This window comes from Neovison vison, chromosome 2 (assembly GCF_020171115.1).
Source record: "Neovison vison isolate M4711 chromosome 2, ASM_NN_V1, whole genome shotgun sequence".
Taxonomy (NCBI): Eukaryota; Metazoa; Chordata; class Mammalia; order Carnivora; family Mustelidae; genus Neogale; species Neogale vison.
In genome coordinates this window covers 101,595,459-101,607,806 of record NC_058092.1, presented here as the reverse complement: position 1 = coordinate 101,607,806, position 12,348 = coordinate 101,595,459, and positions in this window count along the sequence as shown.

Sequence of the window (12,348 nt, the reverse complement as noted above, 5' to 3'; positions counted from 1 at the left end):
CCACCCTCTTCCATCTTCTCTTTGGAAATGGCCCCGTGGCAATGACTTTCAGGAAAGCTGCTGGACGTGGGATTGTTTAGAAATTCAGCACCAAGATGCCCCAGGATCTTCTGTTCAGCCGTTTTCAGTTCTCACCGGTAAAGCTCAGCTTCCCCAGAGACAGTGCTCTGGGCTGGGAGCCCAAAGCCCTCAGCTTCTTCCAATCCCAGAGTGTGTATTTCAAAGCTCAGAGGCAATGGGAACAGCCAGCTGCCCGGGGGACACTTGACCAAGAGCATCCTTCCAGGGAATGGCGCATCGCCAGCAGGGAGCCCGGGACCCAGGTACAAGGGCGTAGGCGGTGTATTAGCTTCATTCGCACTGTGCTGTCACCATGATCTCAGACGCGATCATCTTTGTCAGCGTCCCCGAGCCTGCCTGGGGGTTTGGCTTCCGTGTCCAGCCATGAGAGCCCAATGGGGGAAAGAGCTTATCCACATGCGGTCCGTAATCAGTATGACCCAATGGCTCCTGTATGTGCAGCTGAATCAAAGCAATGGCACAGACACTCCTAAGACTATACCAGTTCTGGGAAGCATACTCAAAAATAAAAATAAAATTAGTATTGGAGTCAAATATCCAGTTAACTTACTGGTATAGTTGCCATTTCTTGTATTTTCCTTAAAAAGCTTAAATGCGTCTTTTGGGCCCCAGGAACAAGGAATGACTAGGTATGATTTTTCTTTATTTTTTTAAAAAAAGAAAGTAAATTGCTTTATATTTTAAACAAAGAGTACATTACAAATGTTAAGTTCTAAGCATTTGTCTCTTAAAATAACATTCTCTTCACCAGAGTTTGTGATGTGGATTTTTTGGAAAGATGGGAAAGGCCCTGCTCAGAAGTAAAACTGAAGAAACACCATCTTGTTTCACAAAACAAGACGTCTTTGGTCCACATCTGTGTCAATTCATCAACGAACACAAAACATCAGCTTCATGCCCTCTGTCTCCCAGGACAGAGACTGGGCCATTGGGATCATGAAACAGAATCAGCAAGCAGCCAGGTCCCCACCTCCATGGGAAAATCAGATGTTTCTCTTGTATGAGAGACTCTCATTCCCCTCCCCCCAAAAGAGTCATTTCAGCCGTGCACATATTCCCTACAAACAACCTTTAAAGACCTGTCACTGGAGGTCCCTTTCCCTGTGTTGACCACATCCTGCCTTGTCCCTGCATCACCTGAGTAATTCCTTTGTCCTACTTCAGGTCGTGGCTCAGAGGTCACTTCTTTGGGAAGTCTCCCCTGGCTCCCAACCTAGTCGTGTTATACCCCTAGCCGACTCTCACCACGTAGGGAGCCCCAGGTTCAACTGAGTTCCGAGTCCTGTGAGGGCAAGCGCTCGTCTGCCTGTCTTGCCAAGCCCGGGCACGTGTCAGCCCCCAGCATGGGCTCCAAAGACACTTGGTGAATGAATGAATGAACACACGCGTGCGTGAGCCAACCGTGCTTGAGGACTAGGGACTCTCCTCTCTTCCCAGGTGTGAGGTTGTCAGAGGTCAGACCCACGGAGGCTCTTCTACGGGCCTCCTCACGCAGACACAGGTTCCCTCCCAGACAGAGCAAACAAATGAACACGTGCTCGAATACACAGCCCCAGCTTTCTTTTAGACCGGGATGGGCAAACTCATGAAATCGTTTTTACTGAGCCACGCTCATCTGTTCACATGTCTGTGGCTCCTTCCTCACGACATCGGCCGCGTTTAGGGGCTATGACGGCGTTCATCCAGCCTGCAAAGCCCTGGATGGTCGCACGGTCTGGTCCTTTATGGACAGCGTGCACCGAGCCCGGCTGCAGAACACGGGAGCGGGAAGGATCAGAAGAGGGCTGGGCGCAAACACAGGTGAGGGGGCAGGCAGTATGAGGGTGGGGCTGGGGCAAAGGCGCACCTGGGGCAGTGGGGGTGCGATGGTTCCAGTAGGTGTCTGAGCCTCAGAGCACCCCCACCTCTGGCGCAGAGAAGCAAGAAGTGTGCAGGCTTTGGTGTAAGACAGCCTGGGATTCCCCCACATCGGGGCTGACTGCCCGGATCTTAGGAGGTGAGCTCACTGCCCTGAGCTTCGGCTTCTCTATCTCTGAAAGAGAAACTGCCTCTAGCACAACATTTTCCCGAGACTCAGATGACACAAGAAGGGGTAAAGTGTCTCTCAGAACTAATACGGGGCAGAGTTTCCAAGCAGACTTGTCCCAGATCCAGGTTTAAATTCTGACCCGCCTCTCATGCCTCTGGGGCCCCAGGAAGCACCCAGCTCCTGGGGATCCCTTTCCCAGTCTCTTTAATGAGGGGGGCCACACTTTCCAGCAAGGATGGCTAAGGAGTGAGTGTCGTACCTGGGTAAGACAGCAGCACGGACCACAGCAGTCTGCAGGCTCCCTGTGCTGTCACGGCCAAGTTGGCGAGCAGGTGCAAAATAACCCTGAGGTCCTTGTGTCCTTGCTCCCGCACGTGGTCAGGACCTCCCCCGCCACACACCCCCCTCCCCCAGGAACTCACAAGCCTATCCTGCTAATAACCTGCGGAGTGACCCTCAGCAGCTCACAGGGCCTCCCTAGATCACTAAAATGTGGCTTATAGAATGCTGGCGTTGGTCTGGTCATTTTGAAACCTGGTGATGAAAATCTCTCGGGAACCCCATGGAACATCCAGCCTCCCTACCCCTTCCCTTGGAGATTCTGGTTCCCAAGGCCTGGAATGGGGCCCAGGTTAGAATCTGTCATTTAAACAAGTACCTCAGGTGATCCTTGACTGCAAGGTACTTTGGGAAATACGGGGCTCCATGAGCCCTCAGGTCATTCAGACTAATAACTCCTGCCTCCTGCAACCCCAGCATGCGTGTGTGTGTGTGTGCGTGTGTGTGTGTGTGTGTGTGTGAGAGAGAGAGAGAGAGAGAAAGGCGGTAAGATATATTTCCGGATTGATGAAACCACCAACCAGGCATTACACTTCAGAAAGATGTTAGCTTGTCCGCTTTCGAGAATTAGTCACCACATCACCTTTTCCATGCCCGGGGAAGCCAGTATGCTGATGTGACTGTTGGTCTCTGTCTTCTGACTCACGTTTGCTTTCCTCTAGAGACCTCCGCCCCTTCTGGGAACCAGGGAGGGACCAAGGTCTGCGGCTGGAGCATCCCCTCCAGCCATGCCCGAAAAATGACCTTTCATGAGTTTCTAGGGACCTCACAGTCCTCTCTTCCTCTCTCAGCCCAGGCCAGGGCCCCAGAGGGCTGAGCTTGAAGGAGGTGAGCCTGAACATGGAGCCCCCAGGGGCAGGGCGGGGTCAAGGGCAAGAAATAGAGCTGGTGGGTGGAGGGGAGGGGGAGTGGCCTTGAGGCCAGAAACCTGCTGAGGAGGCCAGGGCCAAGGTGGCACCTGTCACTTACGTCTGCACGCCTGGGGTCAACTCACTTTACATGTCCAGGTCTCAGTTTCCTACCTAAAAATACTCCCTGCTCAGTTGTTGTGAGGGGTGAGATCACCAGTGAGCCCATTCTGTAAACACTGAAACTGCCCGGGTCCTGTGCCCCTCTGACACCACACGTCACTAGTCCCCGGTTCTCTTGAAAGCTGCACCTGCACACCCTCAAGTTTCTAGTGACCAGACGAGGCTGTTTTTGGCTCCTTAGACTGTGGAGATGCAAATAGCTGTGCACCTGGAGAGTCCTTTAAATTATTCTCCCATTCTGACCTCTGGGGGGCTGTATGACATCCCTGGGCCCAGGTGCACAGTCTTGGGGGTGTGCAGGGACAGGGAGGACCCAAGGGCGAGAGGAGAAATGCCCTGGAGACTCAGAGAGCAACAGAGTGCTCCTGGGCTTAGGGACGAGGGGCTGGACTTCCCGGGGCATCGATGATGTGAGCTCAGAGATCTCAGTGCATTTGCGTTTGGATTTGCAGTTGCAAATGTGCCTTTGGAGTGTGTGTGTGTGTGTGTGTGTGTGTGTGTTTGGGTGTGTGTATACACTGAGCCTGTTCACATGGCCATGCAGAGCTCTTATTTATCCTCCAGAAGTAGACTCACTATGTCTAACCATGGTGTCAGGTTCACCGAATTGAAACCCAAGCACTCAAATTGTGAGGCCATGGTTTTGATTGTGACTGTCCCCGGACTCCTGTCCATCACATCACCACAGGGCCCCGTGGGTGGGTGGGCCTCAGGGTGGATGCCCTACTCTTCCACCATGGCCCCAGCCTCCTCCCACCCCCTTACTGCCCACATGCATTGTCCAGGGAACCCATGCAGACCCTAGAGTTAGAAGCAAAGATGGCCAGATCTCAAAGAAGTCTCATCCTCCTTCCAGGCTAAAGATATGGAAGCTGAAGCCCAGTGAGGTCAAGTGACCAGTCCAAGGTCATGCGGTCAGTTGCTGATATGCATTCCCCTTCATTTATTCATATAGACAAAGTTTTACTGTGTGCCTGGAACTGTGTTGGGCACTGGAACAGAGAACTTGGGGACCTAACACAGGTGAGTGGTCAAAGGCTTCAGGAAGTGACATTTAATCTCCCCTTTAGCTGAAGAGAGGATGAGGAGCCAGCCAGGAGATAGGTGGGTGGGAAGAGCCTCTCACGCAGGGGAAACTCTGTGGGGGTGCGTCCTGAGGTCTGAAGGAGGCTCACGTGCTCAAGGTACTCACTGAGGAAGGGAGAAAAAGTAGATGCCAACTCCCACAGGGACTTCTAATGTGATCTTACCTGCCGAGGGAATGTTGCAGCTGGGGAACAGAATATTTCTAGAAGGTAATTTGTGGAGACTAGGTTGGCTGGAGCAGAAGCTGTGAGTTAAGTTTTGAGCTGTTCTCTACTGTTCTGTTACTTGCACCACCTCACTGAAAGGTCACCACAGTCTTATGGGGTGGCCACTCTTATCCTCCTTCCCCTAGGGCTGTGGCACATGAGGGAACAACGCTCAGAGAGGCTGAAGCTTTCCTAGAGGCCACTCAGCTGGTGAGCCATGGAGGCAGCGCACCAAGCCCACACTCTTGGCATCTCCTGTACTTCTTGCTCACACCAACTTTTCTATCATTCCCTGAACCTGTATTTTCTCTGCTTGGAATGTCTACCCCCTTTGCTTGACCTATGAACTCCCTTTTACCACCCTGGACTGGCTGAAAGAATACCTCCTCTGGGAAACACTCCGAGATTAACTTCTATAGTAGGATTCACAGGGTTCCCTCTCCCCTGCAACCTACAGTGCCCGCTGGCCACCTGCACTCAGGTCACACTCAGTGACCCATATCTCATCTTATGGGGATCATTTTATACCCAGAGTCTAGTAAGTCATAGGGATACAATAAATTTGTGCTGAACGCATGAATAGTTCAGCCTAGCACATGTCCTCCACCAGGAATACCACAGCCAGCGAGGAAGCTCTGTAACCATCTTGAGTGGAAGAAAAGGCCTTGCTGTCACCATAGTGGTTCCCCTCTAAGGGTGTTACCATGTGATACTTATGGAAGTGGGGAGAACTACCTTCACAGGGGAGCAGGTTTGGGTGAGTGAGAGGCCCCTTTGTTGTGGTTAGAACCGGGATGGTTTTGGGTACACAAACTAACCTAGAGTAGGACGAGGAGGGGGCAACAGTGGAGAGAGCAGGGAGCCAGCAAGATGGTGGGAACTGGGAACCAGAGGTAACCCCAACCACGGAAATCCCCAGAATGCCTAATATTCCTTTTGAGGTTGTTGGCTGTTGGAGTTGCTAGATTCAGTTAAAAAAAAAAATGGGGGACACGCAATAAAAAATGATTGATCATCTAAAGTTCAAAAATAACTGGGTGTCCTGGCTATTACCTGGGTCTGTATCGTTGTGATTTAAATTCTCCCTCTTATACATTTTCAGTCAAGTCTGCAATTAACACTGTGTCTTGTATGATTCGAGGGTTTTGTGGAATTATAGAACAGGAAGCATTTGGGCTCCGGAGCCATTGGGGCCCAGAACAGGAATAGCCCAGAGGGAAAACGAACAAATTCAGCGGAATCAGGAGTTGAGAGTCAGAGACGACCACAAAGGGTAAACTTGCGAAAATCGTAGGAAGGGCTTAGAATTTTTTAAAGGGGGAGTGAGGGCTTGGAACCACCTTAGCCAGGCAATTTTTCGAACTTGAGGAGGGAGCAGCACCTGGATGACTTCTAGAACATCTGTAGGGCCCGGAAGAGAGTCCGAGGAGCTGGAGTCTCTTCCCATCCGTCCCTCCCATCTACTAGGAGAACTGAGGATGTAAGATCCACAACGAAGCAAAGAAGTTCTTCAGCTGAGGGTCAGGGAGCTGCAGAGCCGTGGTGGGGGGAGAGGTGCACCGACGGCCTTAAAGAGGAATTGAGAAAGCCCAAGGTTGGCTTTTGCAACACACACAGTGTAGGGAGTGGCTGGGTTCTGACCATGTACACTGGAACCCCTGATGTGAAGAATGTGTGCGGGGAACCTTACTCAGCACCCTGCTTTCAACTGTAAGATGGTGTTGGTGGGGCAGTATGACCCCCAGAGCACCACTTGGGCTAGTCCAGTAGGACCTGGCTGGCTACCCATTTGAGCAGGGATTACTGACCCACAGAACAGCCCTGTGCACACCCCAGCACTGCAGTTTTGAGGCCTTGGAGCTCTCCTAGGGCCAAATCCCACTGGGAACAGTTACACACAAATCTACTCTACCCTCAATGGACACCCTGGTTTTCCCTAAAAACACTGGCAATATTCATACCGTGTGCCTTTGTGCACGATATTAACACAACATAGTGTTAAGACAAGACCACATATTCTTTAATACTCCTCCCTTTGAAGGCTGAGCCTGATTCCCCTCCCCCCGGGGTGTGGGCTGGACTTGGGGAGCCCCTTTCCACAGGTGGAATAATGTAGAGATAATGATGTGGGATTCCAGGGGCTGGGCTTCCTGCTCATTCTCTCTCACATCACTCACTCTGTGCCAAGCCAGCTGACCTGTCACCGAGACACTGAAGAAGACCAAGGAGGGGCCTGTGTAGTAAGGAAGTGAGGTCTCTTGCCAACAGCCGTCAAGAGACAAAGCCCTCTGCCAGCTGCCACGTGGGAGTATGGGGAAGCAGATTCTCCAAGCCAATGGAAACCTCCAGGTGCCTGCAGACCCAGACCTTGAGCCACATCCACTCAGTGAAGTGGGTTCTAAACTGGCCAGCAGAAACACGAGACGGGAGATGTTGTTCCAAGCTGCTAAGTTTCAGAGTAGCATGGTATGCACAATAGTCTACTATATACAAAGGCTCCTTCCTGGCCTGAGATAACCCTCCTTCTCTACCTGGCAAACTTTTTGTCATCCTTCGAAACATCATGCAAATGCCATTGCAGTGGGATTGTGATGATGTGCTTACTCTCTCTCGTTGGAATCCGAGTTCCTGGAGAGATTACATCTTACTCATCTTTGCATCATGAACGCCAAGCACAGTGGTAATGCTTGCTATCGATTTCTTTAATTACTTAATTTTAACAATTAATTACTTAATCAATTAACACAGAGAGAGACTGGATAACATGGTTCCTCCTCCTCCTTTTTCTTTTAAATTGGTGAAAAAATTTCATCTGAGAAATTGAGTTGGTGTTTGGTCCTACCTAGTAATTGATGGTATTGCTGACCTCTTCATATGGCTTTCCTATTTTTCTATTTCTTTCATTAGCTTACCCAACAGGGGTTGAGAGGTTGTCTCTTTGTTCCAGGGGCTGGGAGGAGGTGCCTTTGCAACAGGGAGGTCAATTAGACCTGGACTTCCAGCACATTCGTCACTAGCCACATATGGCTATCTCAACTTAAAATTTATGGGGCACCTGAGTGGTTCAGTGGTTTAAGCAACCAACTTTTTGATTTCAACTCAGGTCATGATCTCAGGATTGTGAAATCGAGCCCCACATCAGGCTTCAGGCTCAGCGGGCAGTCTGCTGGAAATCCTCTCTCTCCGTTCCCCTCTGCCCCTCCCCCCACTTGCATGCTGTCTCTAATAAATAAATCTTTTTAAAAATACATAAACTTAGGGACGCCTGGGTGGCGCAGTTGGTTGGACGACTGCCTCCGGCTCAGGGCGTGATCCTGGAGTCCCGGGATCGAGTCCCACATCAGGCTCCCAGCTCCATGGGGAGTCTGCTTCGCTCTCTGACCTTCTCCTCGCTCATTCTCTCTCTCACTGTCTCTCTCTCTCAAATAAATAAAATAAAATCTTTAAAAAAAAAATACATAAACTTAAAATTAGGTCCTCTGTCACACTAGCCACATTTTAAGTAGTCAGAACTACACATGTCTAATGGTTACCATATCAGACAGTGCCAATATAGAAAATTTCATTATTGCTCTATGTGATATTGGACAGAGCTGATTTAGAAAACTTTGAAGATATATTAGCAATGGTAGAGGTGAGGGGATCAGAGCTGAAGCCGTGGGGGTGAGGTTGAGGGGCAGGATCTCTCTGAGACCCTTAATGTCATACAGAGCAATGAGGTAGGATCCAAGAAGGATGCCTTGAAGGTCTCTCCCTATGGGAAATGGGTAGATGACGAATGGAACCATTCACTAACATGGTATGAACAAAAGAGGCAGGATTTGGGAAAAGGGGATAAAATCTGATTTGGCCTCACACAAGTCAGAATGGCTAAAATTTTCCAGTCAGGAAACGAAAGGTGTTGGTGAGGATGCGGAGATAGGGGAACCCTCTTGCACTGCTGGTGGGAATGCAAGCTGGTGCAGCCACTCTGGAAAACAGTATGGAGGGTCCTCAAAAAGTTGAAAATAGAGCTACCCTACAACCCAGCAATTGCACTACTGGATATTTACCCTAAAGATACAAATGTAGTGATCTGAAGGGGCACCTGCACCTCAATGTTTATAGCAGCACTGTCCACAATAGCGAAACTCTGGAAAGAGCCCAGATGTCCATCGAGAGATAAATGGATAAAGACAATGTGGTATATATATACAATGGAACATTATGCAGCCATCAAAACACCAAAATTTTGCCATTTGCAATGACATGGATGGAACTGGAGGGTATTATGTTAAGTGAAACAAATCAATCAGAGAAAGACAATTATCATATGCTTTTAGTGATATGAGGAATTTGAGAAACAAGACAGAGGATCATAGGAGAAGAGAGTGAAAAATGAAACAAGATGAAACCAGAGAGGGAGACAAACCATAAGAGACTCTTAATCTCAGAAACAAACTGAGGACTGCTGTTGGGGGGAGGGATAGGGTGACTGGGTGGTGGACATTGGGAAGGGGATGTGCTATGGTGAGTGCTGTGAATTGTCTAAGACTGATGATTCACAGACCTGTACCCCTGAAACAAATAATACATTATATTTTAATTTTTAAAAATCTGATTTGGGCCCCAGAGAGTAAGAAGTTAGGATAGGACAGGCCAGTGATGGGTCTCAGAATGTGATGTGGAAGTCTGTGTAAAGAGAGTTCCAAAGAAGAATCAGGAGGCACTGTGAAGGTGGGTGAGGGTGCGTGGGGAAAGCAGGCGGCATGAGACAGCCAGTGGTAACATCAGAGCCTGAGGAGTGCTGGGATTTAGGGCAGAGTTTTCAATTGTGGGTGTGTCATGAAATAGAATAGATCTCCTCCAGCATTCAGAAATGGTATTGAAAATATTACCTATAATTTTGCCTATAATTTCAGTAAATGTCTTTCCCTGAAACTTTTGCTATGATTCTGTCTACATATCTATCTGCTTATCTATCATCTATCTATATCTATACATACTTACACACTTGGTTGCAAGCTAAAATATATTTTTCTGGGTTGTGGTCCAACTAGTTCGAATGTCCCAGATTCATAAAATGAACACCCAGACTGTAACACAAGACAGGGGAACTGGAATGGTATCCTTTTCCTCATCACCACCTGAAATCCTGGCGTGCGGCTGACAGTAAAGACCAAAGGAATGTAGCTAGAGGGTAAGAGAAGAGAGAAATAACCCAGCATCAGATGTTAGGGATTTAGCAATATTGAGAGCATGTGTGGCCTCGTCTCTGCAGTTTCTGTGCATTGGTGAGCAGAAGCCAGACTGCAGAAGTCAAGGGTAGTTGAAGAAACTGAGAGACAGATGACCTTGGAAATTGAGAGGTTTTTGTTGTTGTTGTTGTTGTTGTTATTGTTGTTTTTCGCTTTGTATTGACAACATGCAGTTCAATATGCATCCAGGAAAAGACTGTATGGGAAAGGAACACTCTAGAACTTGTCTGACAACAAAACCACTAGCCACATGTGGCTATTGAAATGAAAATCAATTAAATTAAACACACAGCTCCTTAATCACAGTAGCTAAGCGGCTGGTGCGCTAAGTGGTTTACGGAGTACTAAATGCCAACTGCATTGCACAGAGCTGAAGAGAACATATCCATCATAGCAAAAAGGTCTACTGGACAGTGCTGCTCTCGAAAAAAAAGTCTTAATTCACCACATCTATGCTGGCTGCCATAAGACGAGCCCAGTTAAACTGGGGCACAGCACTCCCAACCTCCTCCGACCCAAAATATTCTCCAAACCCAGCAGGAAAGCCTTTGAGAGAGTCATCTATGATCTGTACATGCCTCGAACTTATGTTTGGTCTCAGTGCGTGAGAGTTTACCCTGGGTGAGGTCAATGCAGACCTCAGAGAGGCAGCTGGACCTCAGGATGCGGTCGGGAAGCTGTCTGGGCATTCTGTGTATCCATGATGTTTCCCCACCAAATCCAGGAATGGTCCGTGACAAGTGGAAGCAGCTCACGATTGCCCAGGACTGAACACACAGAAAAAGAAGCTGCGGGCCGGGTTATATGGTGCCAAGTGCCAGGGGTAGTGCCAGATAGGAAAGGTGGAGGCTTCAGGGATGGGTAAGACCATGGATGGTGGGTAAAATAGGGCCATTACAGCAAAATCCCAGTTCTACGAAATTCAAGTGACTGGTGAAGAACCAATAAACTATATGTGTAATTTTTATGTGTAAGTTTCATGATTTCTAGATGGCACCTTGATAATAAAAAAGCGATGTGATAGAAGACTGAGGGGTCATTATCCATCAGAGCCGTCCACTCAGCCTACGGTAGTAGAGATCTCACTGACTTACCAAAATGAGAAAGCCACTTCTGGAATTTTAAAAAACAAAAATTCCAGTTATGTGGCAGAATCTCTCTCCTTTTGGAACCACTTGCTCCCAAAGATAACGTTCATTTCTCTGTTCAATGAAAAGGTAGCTATTCCTCACAAAAATGTGTTTACTTCTCTTCTCTTCCATCCTCATCAGTGATTTGGGAGCTCCGTGTTCCCCTTATCTCTTTTGCAATAAAAGAGGAATTTGGAGAAGGTTCTAGGACACTTCTGAACCACAGTTTTTGATGAGGCAACTGAGGCTCAAAGAAGTTAATGGACTTGCTCGAGGACCTGAGAATGATATAGTCAACTGTCATTCAAAATCTACTGCAGACAAAACAGCATAGGGGAGCATGTTCTAAATGAACGAAATTATGAGTTCATTTCAAACAAGTTCAAAACCAGGCAAACCTCAACTCCACTTAGAGGTCTGTACGCAGGTGATAAAAACACAAGGAAAAGAGGGGGAAAGTATCCCAAAGGTCAGGGCAGCAACACCCTTGGGGAGGAGGGAGGTAATAGAATATGGGGTTCTGGGGGGACTTCTAAGGGATTAACAAGGTTTTATTGGTTATACCTGGTGGTAGTTACCCAAATTAAAAAAGGGGGGAGTACAAATCTTCTCATCTCATGGGTTCAAAAAGGACTTTTAAAAAAAAAAGAAACAACACTCATTCATTTGGAATCCCTAGTGCAGAATCAGTGGAAGTTCATGGGCGGAGCTTGTGAGTTTTTAGAGAATTAACTGCTACACTGTGGGGGGAGAAGGGCTCTGACTGCGAGGTGTCATGAAACGTGCACTACTACGGGGGGCTCTGATGCTTCTGCACCGTCCCACTTCATCGTCCCCCTAGTTTATAAGGGTTTCGGAGTGTGGCCCTTGGGGCTCTGTGAAGGGGAGTTGAGGGCTTCCTGAGGGAGTGCTAAGCAACCTACAGGACTCTGGGCCCCCCCACGTTGGGGGCAGAGACAGTGTGCCTCCAGCTGCCATATACATTGGACAGCCACAGGAAAGCTCATTTAAAGAATGGCTTCTGATGCTATGAGAGAAAGGAAGAAAATTCCTGGGGCATCAATTCTCCCTTAAGTGATATAGAAATACTAAAATTACTTTTTTTTTTTAATTTTTCTTCCAGACTGCTCACAAAGACAACCTCCTTCAGGCTCCCTCTGGGCCCTGAGCTCTTCTCCCTCACTCCGCATCTCACTCCTTCCGACTACA